Raw genomic sequence first — 12,489 nt, 5'->3', positions numbered from 1 at the left:
ACAGAGTGGTGAAGTGAATAACAATAAGTGAGTCATCATATGCCATAAAATAAGGCCAAATATCACAAACAATATCAGTATTACAGTAAATACAAAAACCATTTCGTGGGTAATTTTATTAGTTCGCACGTGCACCCTCTCCTCATGGCCCCGCCCTGCTCTCGAGGACTCCCCTCTCCCATGAAGCCTGGGAGGAGCCCCTGTTATGACGTCACGCACGCCCTCCCCGCTCTCTCGATCATTTACATTTTCTATGGGTCCCGACTAGTAGTGTATCCTCCTGCCCGCTGTCGCTGCTTGTAGTCAACACTCCTCCGAGCCGTCCCACCTTCAACCTCAACCCGGGGAGCAACTGTACACCCATGCTTGGACTGGACCGCTTTGCTCGCTTTAAAAATTCACGAAGTTGACTTGGACACTTCACGAGGAGGTAGGTGTGTGCGTCTGCGTGCGTCTCGGGTCGTACTGTTTTCTTTTTTTCCCGTAAAGCGAGCGAGCCCCAGCCGTTGGAGGAACTAACAAAGCCGCACGTTGTAACGGTCCACTGGCACGTACGATGGCTTAGAAAAGTGCTAGTTTACGAATTAAAAACTGAAAATTTGCCAATAAAACACGGGCAAAACAAGTAAAAAACGTAGTAGCGCTGGTTGAAACTCTATTGTCTTGCCTTTTGTTTGTTTTCAGCGCTTGACTGTAGTAGTAGTAGTAGCCAGTGGGACAGTTAGAGAGATGTTGAGATTGGAGTCGATTTTGGAGCAGATAAGGTGTTGTTTTTGCGGGTTTATTGTTGTAAAGTCTTAAAGTAGTACAGTTTTTCTGGACATATGACATAACTGTGCGTTTTTCATAGTTATTCAGTCAATTTTGAAAGCGTACAACAAAGCAATTCACCACCACTTAGCCTGAAAAATCGTACGTTAAATTTTCAGACAACGTGCCTAGCTTGTACAATTGGGTCATAAATAGTAGCCGGAGCATTGTCACCCAGTTTTTGTTGTCCTGGCACATGGGTTGGGTGAGATTTCTGGGCCCTTGGGTGCTGTCATCATTGAGGAGCCAACTGTCACGAGCTTTTGCCCAGACAAGTCTCAGAAATGTGCCAAATGCGAGTTTCGATTCGACTTGACTGATTCTTTCAAGTGTGTGGTTATCTGGAAAGAAAGTGGGGGAGAACTTTTATTATTGGTATCAGAAGTGCTGTGTAAAACTGGTAAAAGTTCCTGTTGGCTGCTGGTTTTTTATATTAATGCGTTTTGAGTGACTTCTGGAGAGCCTATCATTCATATTTCACGTTTAAAGCCAAATTATTTAACTTTTAGATAAAATAAAAGCATGCTCTTACAATTTGGCTGTAGAAAAATATGCATTCTTATTGTGGGCAGGCTTGCATCTCCACAAACCTGACTCTTATTTGGTCCAGCCTGCTTGTTTCCATGTATGTGTTGTACTTTTTGCTATAATCTTGTACAGTATGGCATAAAACTCATCTTCGGAGAATGTCTGAAAGTATGGCTTTAACTTTCTATTTCCATGGAATCATGCAGGTGACCTTGTGGCCACCTCAAGAAAGTTACATACTACGCCTTTTAAAGTAAATATTTTGGACAGTTAACAAGTACAATTACCAAAGCTTTGATTACTGAGCTTGGTAGCCGGGAGAGGTCACAAGGACTGTTGCGTTGAAAAGTCAAGCAATTTAGATGAGGCTTAACACAATAGCTCCTAGTCTCAAAATGTATGTGTTTGTTGGAAGACAAGGAAAGCAATGAAATGATTATAGAACTAGCCTGGATTACCATGTAGTGACATCACAAAGTAGATCTGAGCATTTTGAGATCTGGAGACTGGTTGGACTGAAAATTCAGGATCTCTCAAACATGGGTAAATGATACAAAACGCAACTCCAGCAAATATACCAGTGAATATAGAACATTCATTCATGACTTTTTACCATTCATGAGATATAATATTTTGTTTTAAAGTGTCAATCGCTATGGCAGTGGTTCTAATTTTTTCATCATTCTGAGACCCATGGAAGGGCTATTTTTGACAGACTGGTTGAGATGTTAAGATTTTTTGAGAAGTTGGCCTTTTGTAGATTCAAATTATAATTCTGTAAACATACGTTTCAGTTTTTATTTTTACTTGAATTTTATTTTAATGCATAAACTACCTCTTTTTAGCCACATGTGTTAAGAGTGGAAATAGCAGACTGTTGAATAGCATATTCTAATTTACTGGTTCTCAATCTCCCACAACCCATCTTTGCGGGGAGAGTTTTGTTCATCTAGACACTGCCCCTGTGGCTAAAAACAGTCCTGTCCCTCTGCATACAGATAAAACGCCTACCGGTACTTATTTTCCAAGCTGTTCGGAGAGAAACAAGCCTAATGAGGAAATACATTTTAACATGCATTAATGCAAAGATACATGTGTACCATGATACAAGATACAGATACAAGAAGGTAGTCAGCCTTTCATAACACCTCTCGACTCGCCCCACTATGTAGGCTATTGATCATTTCTTTGCCAAATCGGACTCACTAAAGTGGGTCTAAAGACAACGCATGCATCACTAGTCCATAGCCCTTGTTTTATCACTGGAATTGTTGCCTCACAAAACAAATAAAATAAAAAAAAACATTTCTTAATATCAGATTATTCATGCAGCCCTATTTTAATAGCCCATATCTTTGGGTTGGAAGAGGTGACCAATTAGAAAAAAATGGGTCACCAGATAAAAAGTTTGTTAACCACCATTCTAATCAAATGTATCAAAAGTGCTTGAGGTGAGTTAAAAGTGGTTTAAAGGGTACATATATACAGGGAGGGGTCTAGTCTGAGCACATGTGGTAATCATTTGGACCGGGGACTTTGTCAAATGTCTTACATGTGTTTTGTGATGTGGTCTTCACCTCCTCCTCCTCCCTCTCTCTCCCTCTCTTCCTTCTCTTCTCTCCATCTCTGTCTCTCTGCTTGCGTGTTGTGCTTCCCGTCTTGAGCATGCTGTCACTGCTTGGTTGTTGTGAGTCAGGTTCGTATCCTGCTGCCTGCCAAAGGAATGCCGCCCGTACTCCAGGAATGTGGGAATTACAGATGGTCAGAGTTTCCCGTTTCTAAAAAGGTACATTTTTTTCTTCAATGGACCTAAGCCGTAGGATATTTTGGCTCATCCCAAAAACAATTTTGCAGTTTTTTGGAAAGAGATTTCTTGTATTGGGTTATGTAGTAAGGGAAAGCTTCAAATAAGAGAGGTAGATAGCTGGTATAATCTTTAGGATGGACAAAATATTATCGATATTGGCCATTCCATGGGATGGTTTTTGTGGGATGTGAGATTTTGAAGCCCAATATATTGCTAAAGAGAAATGACACAATAAAATATCATATTGAAACTACTGATATAATAACAACAAAGTAGAATAATCTCAATCAATTTTTTTTAAATGTACAGTATCATTAAAAGGCATTCTGAGCTGCAAAAAATGTATTGCAGAATTAACCTACATTTAGTCATGGAAGTTACTTACTTTATTATTACTTAAAAAAACAACAACCTCCCCACTATTGCAATGAAAATATACATAAAATGTATATTGAGCCCGAAAATATATTGTTCCAGCTATCATTTATTCAATGATAAACTGATATAGTAATTATCATGACAGGCCTAACTGAAAGAACAACAAGAAGTAAGAAAGTAAGTAAATACAACCTCAGGTATGTTTTTGATAAACAATATTACAACATGATGAAAAACTTTTAAAAATGACAATTAGATCAAATTTCTCCTTTACATGATGGCCAGAACACAGAGACAAATATCAGATGTCAGTATCACCTGCGTGGAATCTATTTGGAACCATCACTAAATACCGTGTCAACCCAAAGCACTATCGACCTCCAAAGTGGTGAAGGGGGTGTTAACAGTGTAGCAGTGGAAAGTAACTTTCTGTTTTGCATATGGTGATGAGGGAACTCCACATTCCTCCTACTATTTTAATAGTATTGTCTACTGTTCCTAGTCATTTTTTGATATTTGAAGGTAAACTAGGTAAATTTGCCCCTTTTGTGTTCAAAAACAGTCAAACTGTGCTGCTTCTACTGACTACTGGAATTTCAAGCACTACGTGACATCACAAAAGACTGCCCTGATCACAACCAGGTCTTTCTGATTACAAATACCAGGGGCAGACTTTGAAGTGTTAGACCAATCACACTTTGTACCTCCAGACCCCACCCCTCCTCCCCCCTCACTCTCTTCTTTAGTCCTCCAGGTACTCCCCAGTTTAGCCGCTCAATTTTAAGTGTGATTGTGGGTGGAGTTTAGGTGTTAAGTTCCACTTTAAGATGTAAAGGCTTGACTAAACCGGGTCTAATACAGTAGTATGGCTAAAATAGACTCTAACAGACAAAAACATTTAGGGCCACAGAGGCTGTGCTTACACCACGGGTTCAAAATCACTGCTATAGGTCCATTTGAGCGAGCAGACAAAGGCGTTCACATAGAGGGTTAAATGTGGATGTAAAGTCAGCCGGTGGTTACTGTAAATTACATGTTTCTAATGCTATGTGTGGAACTGGAAAGCCTCACTGACCCAGAGTATGCCCTTCATTTGAATGACCACAGCCTATGTTAACTACTGCACTATATGTAATACAAGGTTATCACAATATAGTATTCACAATATCCATAATGCATAAAAACCTAATGAGTGGAAATAGTTTTTTCCTTACAAATCAAGTAAAATAATTGTTTGGTCCTAGTTCCGTCTTAAAAATATAAATTAATGTAATAAGACTGTTTCCTGGTCATGGTTGGCCCAGAAAGTCTGAACGTTTGAACTTTTATTTGTACAAAGTTGTTTTGTGTTTACATGAGAGATAAATAACAGCTATACCTTAGGTCAGTTTTGTCTTATATTAATCTTGTTTTAAGGAAATAAATGCTGTTTTAGATACTACTTGACACTAAAACATATATCAAAACCTTATACTAATTTGAGTTTAAAAAGTATGCTAATAAGACAAATTGTGACTTTTATGAATAGTTTTAGAGTGATCCTAATCTATATTAACTATTGTAAGTCCACATGTTTTTATTGTATTTATTGTATAGAAATTAGTGTTGATTATCAAGCCTTTTCCCAACACTGAGTTTGAAATGTTAGTATGGTGAAAACACAAATGCAAATACGGTAACAAATTCTGTCTTTTTTGTCATACTTAACTTCAACTTGTCATACATAACTTCAAAACCCATCACTGTACTCTCTATGGAAAAGTAGGTTGGCCATCACTATCTCTTAGAAGAGAACAGCACTCTATGAGAATGTATTTATAAGGAACTACTTCATAGACAGCCGGAATATCTCACCTGTTTGTTAATCATTGATATGGGAGCATTTAATATAAGATCACATGATTGTATAAGTCTAAGGCCTGGCTACACCAGAACTGAGATGGGGAAAAGGGGCTGTTGGCTGTTTTGCTTCACAAAGATTGAACATATTTCAAGGACAAGCAAAAATGGATACTTTGGTGCCACAAATGCAATTTAATAATCTAGTAACAAACATCTATACTCACACCCGCAACTGTTTTTAGTGTTTTAAATTGACTTATGTGCTCTCCCTGTATAAATACAATTTAAATAAATAAATATAGTAATCTCAGTTTTTATCAAAGTAGGCTTGTATTTATTGTCAAAATTCTACATACAAGTGTCTGACCTGTCTAACCTCAGTGTATGTTGACAGTCATTGGTCTGCGGGCTCCTGGATCGCATTACTCAGACCACAGCACACTCACCCAGGCTCTCCTCTCTCTCCTGACTCCAGCGCTATGCTAGCTCCAGACTTAGCTGCATTACTCCGGCGGTTTCCCTTGTAATGAGCTATGTCAACAAAGACTGAGCACTCCGTCTGCAGCCCAGTGCCTCCTTTGTGAACCAGGGCCATACGTGTTTATTTGGACTTAGTTTGAATGTGTCTTTTCACACTTTAACACTTCAGTGGTTGTGGTTGTACGTGAGTAGGATCACTTTACTTTATTTTGCGTAGTTTGGAACTTTTCGCAGTAAGTTATATAAGTGGTATCACATGGCTTGTTCTTCAGCTACTTTGTCTGCATTTGACCCTTAGCTACTGGGACAAATTAGAGAAGCCATAATGCAACTCAATGTGAAAGTATTCAAAATACAGTGCTTTCATTGGACCTAACTGTAACAGAATATGTTATAAAAAATATATTTTACCGCAGGTATTTAGTATTCTGTAACTAGTAGGGCTGTAGCTGAAATAAATCCCTGGTTGAATGACATGCCCTGTCGATTGATTAGTTGGCTAAAAAGGTGGCATGGCAATAACGCTCAAAACGATTCTGACCCAACTTGCACTCATGAGACTACACCTGCACGGAAGCTTATGCAAAACTTACTCTTTATGCAGAAAAAAGTACTAGGAAACAATAATTTATTTGTCAAAAGACTCAAGGTTTGGCATTAATGAACCAATGGTGCGACGTTGGAGGCGGCAGCGGGAGGAACTTGGTCAATGTAAAAAGATGACAAAAACGTTCAGAGGAAATAAGTGTAGATGGCCCGTGTAGTTGCTGTTTTATGTTCTAAACCTGCAGATATGATCATCCCATGTTAATGGCGTGTTGGTGCCCATTTTCAGGCACAGTTTAAAAAAAAAAAGTGTGTCTTAAATTAAAACAATGTGTGTGTTAATATATCATGTTACAACATGAAAACCTGCGGCTTATATTCAAGTGCGGCTTATTTATGTACAAAATATATTTTCTTTTAAAATTTAGCTGATGTGGCCTATATTCAGGTGCGCTCAATAGTCTGAAATTTATGGTAATACAAAATTTTAATATTGCTAAAGCTTTGCAAATGTTTAGAGTGGATGATTTGTGGCACTTCTCTTGGGCAGTGGCTATATTTGGCAGTGGGATACGGGAAGAATCAAATGAGCTTTTATGATGCTTTTTATGGCTTTATTCCAAAGGATAAATGACCTGTTATTAATAAGATTGGAGATGCATAACAACTGTAATATTTAATTTTCTATTTTAGTTCATGCACAGGTACCCTATGCCTTTTAGCCATTGTTTGTCTCCATATCCACAATGGCCTGGTGACTTATAGTTGAGTCCGCAACAGATGGGCTAACAGTCTTTTGTTTGCTACTGCTTTTATTAGCATGTTTTGTTGTTGTTTTTGTCCCTCCTCCCTTTTCTCCCTTTTTGCGGTTGACTCCTCTCTTATGATGCAACACAAACATGAATGATGCAATCCACGGATCCGGGTATTACTAGGACAAAGGACGTGTTTACATTGGCCTGCGGTCTTGGTCGCCACGGTTACGGCATGGTTATGACGGTGTTGTTTTGGTTTTGAGTTTCAGAGAAAGATAAAGAGCTAGCATGATTGTTTGGATTATGGTTTTGTTCGCTGAAGAAATATCCACTTTAGCTTGTTTGTTGTGTGGGCATAGAAAATATATTGATTTTTACACAATCATGGTAATGTTATTATGGTACAGGGCTGGTACTGTTATCCTACCCACAATGCTTTGCTTCTTGTGGGTTGTCGGTTGGAAGTCTTGCGAGATTGGAGCACAGTGGAATTGAATTAGGCTCCTTGTAAGCCTGGATCAAGATATAGAATCTAGTGAGTATATAAGATCTGACCTCAGCATACACAATATGCAAAGGAATGAACTCTAGGTCTGTCACGATCGCAAATTGAAGTGCGATATATTGATGAAGTAAATATAGACAATAAATGATAATACTGAAACTAATGATCCAAGAGTAGTTTTTAACCACAAAATCAATTCTAAATCTACAATACTGTAAAAAATAATGAGCTGCAACAGCAGAATGAAACACTTTAGTCATACAAGTTATTAATTCAAGCTTCTATGGCCCAAATCTTATCATGTAGCCAAAAAATAACCAAACATTTCCCAGTAGTGCAAAGAAAAACTATACAGGATAAATACAGAGCCCCAGAAAATATTGTTCTGGCTTTCGTATATTGAAGTCAATATAGTTATCATGACAGGCTTAATGAAACCATGATTACAGATTTAAAGTTCCTGTACCCAATTTCTTTCCATATATCTGAGATAAATGGGTCTTACCCCAGCACAGATATATTGTATATTCAGCTCTTGAGGTCAAAATAAGTTTGTGTGCGGTCTGCATCTAATTATAGAGCATTTTATTGTCCAGTAATCAGGAAGTGTGCGTCAACATGCTAGCTGTTAGCTTTACTGTCATGGCAAAACCCCACATTGGTCTCTGAGAGTTGTGAGAAGTGCTTTTAAACTCATAATGAATAATTAGGATGCTCTGAATGAATAAGGTAAGTGACGATAACGTTAGACCACTGCAAACTGTTCAAAATAAACTGTTTCTGTTTTTCATGTTTTTAAGATTGAAAAAATCAGGAATGGCGCCTTTTAAATGCAAGATTACAGTAGGGGTATATACATATATTTCCTTGTATGCACAGTCTTTTTTTAATCTAAGTTAACATAAGTTGTTTTTGGAATGAGTGTGTGTATACCTGCTATCAACAGACAGCACAGCTTGGATGGAACGTTAAGAACTTGGCCAGATGTGCCAAACGTCCATAAAGATGCATGATCAAAAAGTATATAAAAAGTAAACAAATAACCAGTAGTACAACATAGGGCTGCAAGATGAATTGCAATCAAATTGGAATTGCCATTTGAATAGACGTAATTAGCAAATTGCTAAGAAATGTTTGAATTACTGTAATTTCCTCAACAAATAACAAATCTCCTTATTCTTCATAAAAGCTGCTAACCCTGTAGTTTAGATCTTGTATTAGTATGTCAGTTCAGATTTCATTATTTTTGTCTGGATATGTTTGAAATGTGAACTTTGAACAGAGTCCTTTTATTAAAACATAAATCGCAAGTGTAATCACAATGTTTTCAGACAAATCGCAATTGAATATTTTTGTTCAGCCCTACCTGACAGAAAACTCCATGTTGGATGTTGAGAATAGAGCTTGTAATCGAATGTCAAAAAACTTTGTTTCTTGTCAGATTTGCCAATTGTCCAAGGAGACAAGGAGGAGCAAAAATACTATAAAAAGTCATACAAGCCAATAAGCTGTAAATACATTTATTAGACTCAGAATAGGTCTAAACTTTAGTATTTTATATCCTAAAATCTCCATTGGTTTAACATTAGGCTAACTGAAAATTCCATGATGTGTGAGATACAATCCCAATCTCTGTATCATCTACAGACAAGATAACATTGAAGGTTTACAAAATTGAAAAATATTTGTAGATCTGTTAAAATGTTTGTTTAAAAAAATAAAAATAAATCATAAACTTGCAGTAATTTTCTCAATAGGTGTTTAACATAATATTTCTATATTTTAAGTTTGCATTCCATTCATTACTTTTTATGCAAAACTTGATTCAACTTGACTGATTCAGACAAGACAACTGCAGGCAGTGTTGCAAAATTAGGGAAGAGGATGCAGTGAAGCACTGTGATATCTCCAGAAAAGGGAACAACCCAAAGTAATATGATTATAAATTATCTGATTGTAATTTATAGTCTTCAGAGTCCCACAAAGCACTGATACAGATGGTACAACTTCATACTGTAGAAAGACACTAAACTGGCTTAACTGAAACTATTCAAAAGACCAAGACCTCACAGCTAATTTGATTGGTCCTGGACAAATGTTGTGAGCCAGTAGAACTAATCAAGTATCAGACACATGACTATGATGGACACTAAAATAGAAATGCATGCTTGGGGGAAAAAACAGTTCCTTCTTTTGTAGGTTATGTTGCTTAGGGTTTTTTGCAATCTTTATATAACTTGTGGGGAGAGAACTGTAAAGTAACTTGTGTATTACATTGGCATATTGTCCACATATTGACAGACTTTTAAAAAATCAGGCCAGATGAGTGTTGTCACGACACTAAAATTTCAAACTTGATTTACATACTAAGGAATAGACTCGATACTCAATACTGATTCCGATACAATGATGATGATAAAAACACTCTTTATTTAGACAATAGAATGTGATTTCCAATATTAAATAATAGTACTTTCTTTTCTATTCCCACGTGGCCTTATATTTGTGTAATCCCTCAGTATTCCAGGTAGCTTCCATAGTGGTCCATGGGTGTATACTAGTCTATGTGTCTTATACTTGTTCTGAAACAGCTCAAGATCATTCTAAAGCTATTCAGTAAATGTTCATTTCTGTCGTGTGGACGGGACTTTTTTGTACTGATACTCCTGATACTGCTCAAATGAGTATCTAGTTTTGGTACTAGTTTAAAAAAAATATTGATTAGTATCTGATTTGACGACCCTACATCAGATTAGAAACATCAAAACAAATAGTTACTTTGTTGAACTTTTTCTACCATTTTTTTTATACAGTATTTTGGTATTTTCTTACAGTGATGTCAGTAGGGCTGATTTAGTAATGCCACTGACTTTGTTATTAAAAATAAAGGGGTTTTCATATGCATTTTAGAGTGAACAGTAGGATATAGATCCATAGACCACTCTGGAACCCACCTAGATGTCAGAGGGATTACACAGATATAAGACCACATTGCAGTATAAAAGAAAGTATATGATTTAATGTTGAAAATGACATTCTGTTACTGTATTGCTTGTATAGTAGTAATTTTACATTTCACTAGCAGTATTTTTTACATATTTTTACACTGTTTGTCCAGTTAACACAGCGTAAACGTCCTCTTTGTTGCTTTGTTTCTCCAATACCTGCCTTTGAGCCCACTGCGCGCCTGTCTGGTTGCTCACGGTAACAGTTGTTATTGGGGTCTTCTGTACCAGCATGTAAACAAAGAAAGACCCTGCCCAGTCCAACTCGGTGTGCTCTCTGGCGAATCGCAGCGCAGCCTCGGACCAGGATCGACCAATCTGCGGTGAGGAGAGGGGCGGTCCTCTGCTCCGGATGGGAAAACAGCAGTGGAGCACAAAGCTTTGAATGTGGGATTGGAGCAGCCAGCAGCAGTAACAAAGACTTAAGCCTCTCTCTCACAGTAGTGCTAGGCTTGTGTTTATAGGTTTTATAGACTGGGATAGACCACTTGGGTTTGTAGCTTCATGAACGTGACAAGGGCAGTATTGTGAAGAAGGCTAAACGAGAGTGAGAGTATCAGTGTAGTGCTGCACGATCTCATTGTGATTGCCATAGGGTTGTCAAAAGAATCAAAAATCAGATGCTAGTCAATACTAAAACTATAATCGAAAGTAGATACACATTGAAGCAGGTATCAATACTAAAAAAAGTCAGATTCACAGGACAGAAATGAAACTTTGCTGAATAGCTTTAGAATGATTGAGCTGTATCAGAACAAGTACAAGACCCCATAGTCTATTATACGCCCATGGACTACTATGGAACCTACCTGGACGACTGAGGAATTACACAAGATATAAGGCCAAATGGAAGAAAAGAAAGTACTACGATTTAATATTGAAAATGACAGTCTATTGTCTAAGTAAAGAAGTGATTTTTACCATCAGTTGTATTGGAATGTATTGAATACTGAGTATTCCTTAGTATCGAAATTGAGCTTGAAATTTTAGTATCGTGACAACACTAGTTTCTATGTAAATCCAATTAGATACTGAATACAACTTGCTGTATTCCAGACCCACTTCTTCTGTAAGTGAATAGAAACTGATGTATTCCTGGCAGTTGAGTTCAAATGGTCCATAAATTGTCTTAACCTGCACACAGAAGGCACTAGCCCATTTGTGAGAGTTGAAATGGGGATTCCCTGTGTGTAATTGAGCGTACAGGCATGTGACAGTTGTACCACAGTTGTTTTGCCCCTCCTTGCCTGCTCCTGTACATGAGCCACATATGTGGGGTCAGCTGGAGCAGTGGACATTTAAACAGCTCTTTGTACGTGAGTGACAGGTGTGCGTGAACCTCCATTTGACCCCCTCCACTCGCCCTCCCATTTCCCAGTCAGCACTTTTGATTTCAGACCCAAATAGAAAGCATCTGCCACTCAACTATTGGCATGTTTTTTGTGGCCTGGATGTGTATGACTATGGATGGATGATTTTAGGAGCAAATGATAACTGCAGTTGTGAATTAAATTATTATTTTTCTTTTTAATGCCAAATTTTGTCTAAGTTCAGTAATTCATACTTTTTTTCCCCATTTAACTGAGCAAAATATGTGTTGCTCCAGTACAGATATATTGTATCTGCCGCTCTTGAGGTCAAAATATGTCTGTTGTGTACAGTCTGCATCTAATTATAAAGCGTCTTATTGTTTTGATAATCATTACAGTGACGGCAAAGCTCCACTCTGGCCTTTACTTCGCCGATTTACAGCTCAGATCTGTGGATAAGTGACCCTGTTCACAGTATGAATGCTTGTTTTTTAAGGTATTAAGATCCTGTAATTGATTAAAT

General features: G+C 37.6%; 1 protein-coding gene across 1 annotated transcript in view; it reads left to right on the top strand.

The window, feature by feature from the left end:
* Positions 1-238: 238 nt before the first annotated feature.
* fam107b (family with sequence similarity 107 member B) overlaps positions 239-12,489 on the top strand; it is a 38,952-nt gene continuing 26,701 nt past the window's right edge. The window contains exon 1 of the mRNA XM_033967771.2: positions 239-430. The gene's annotated coding sequence lies outside the window, so the exon portion shown is untranslated. The remainder of the gene's footprint in view (positions 431-12,489) is intronic.

Source organism: Periophthalmus magnuspinnatus, chromosome 6 (assembly GCF_009829125.3).
Source record: "Periophthalmus magnuspinnatus isolate fPerMag1 chromosome 6, fPerMag1.2.pri, whole genome shotgun sequence".
Taxonomy (NCBI): domain Eukaryota; kingdom Metazoa; phylum Chordata; class Actinopteri; order Gobiiformes; family Gobiidae; genus Periophthalmus; species Periophthalmus magnuspinnatus.
The sequence above is the reverse complement of the archived record's forward strand: the minus strand, read 5'-3'. Positions and strand labels throughout refer to the sequence as shown.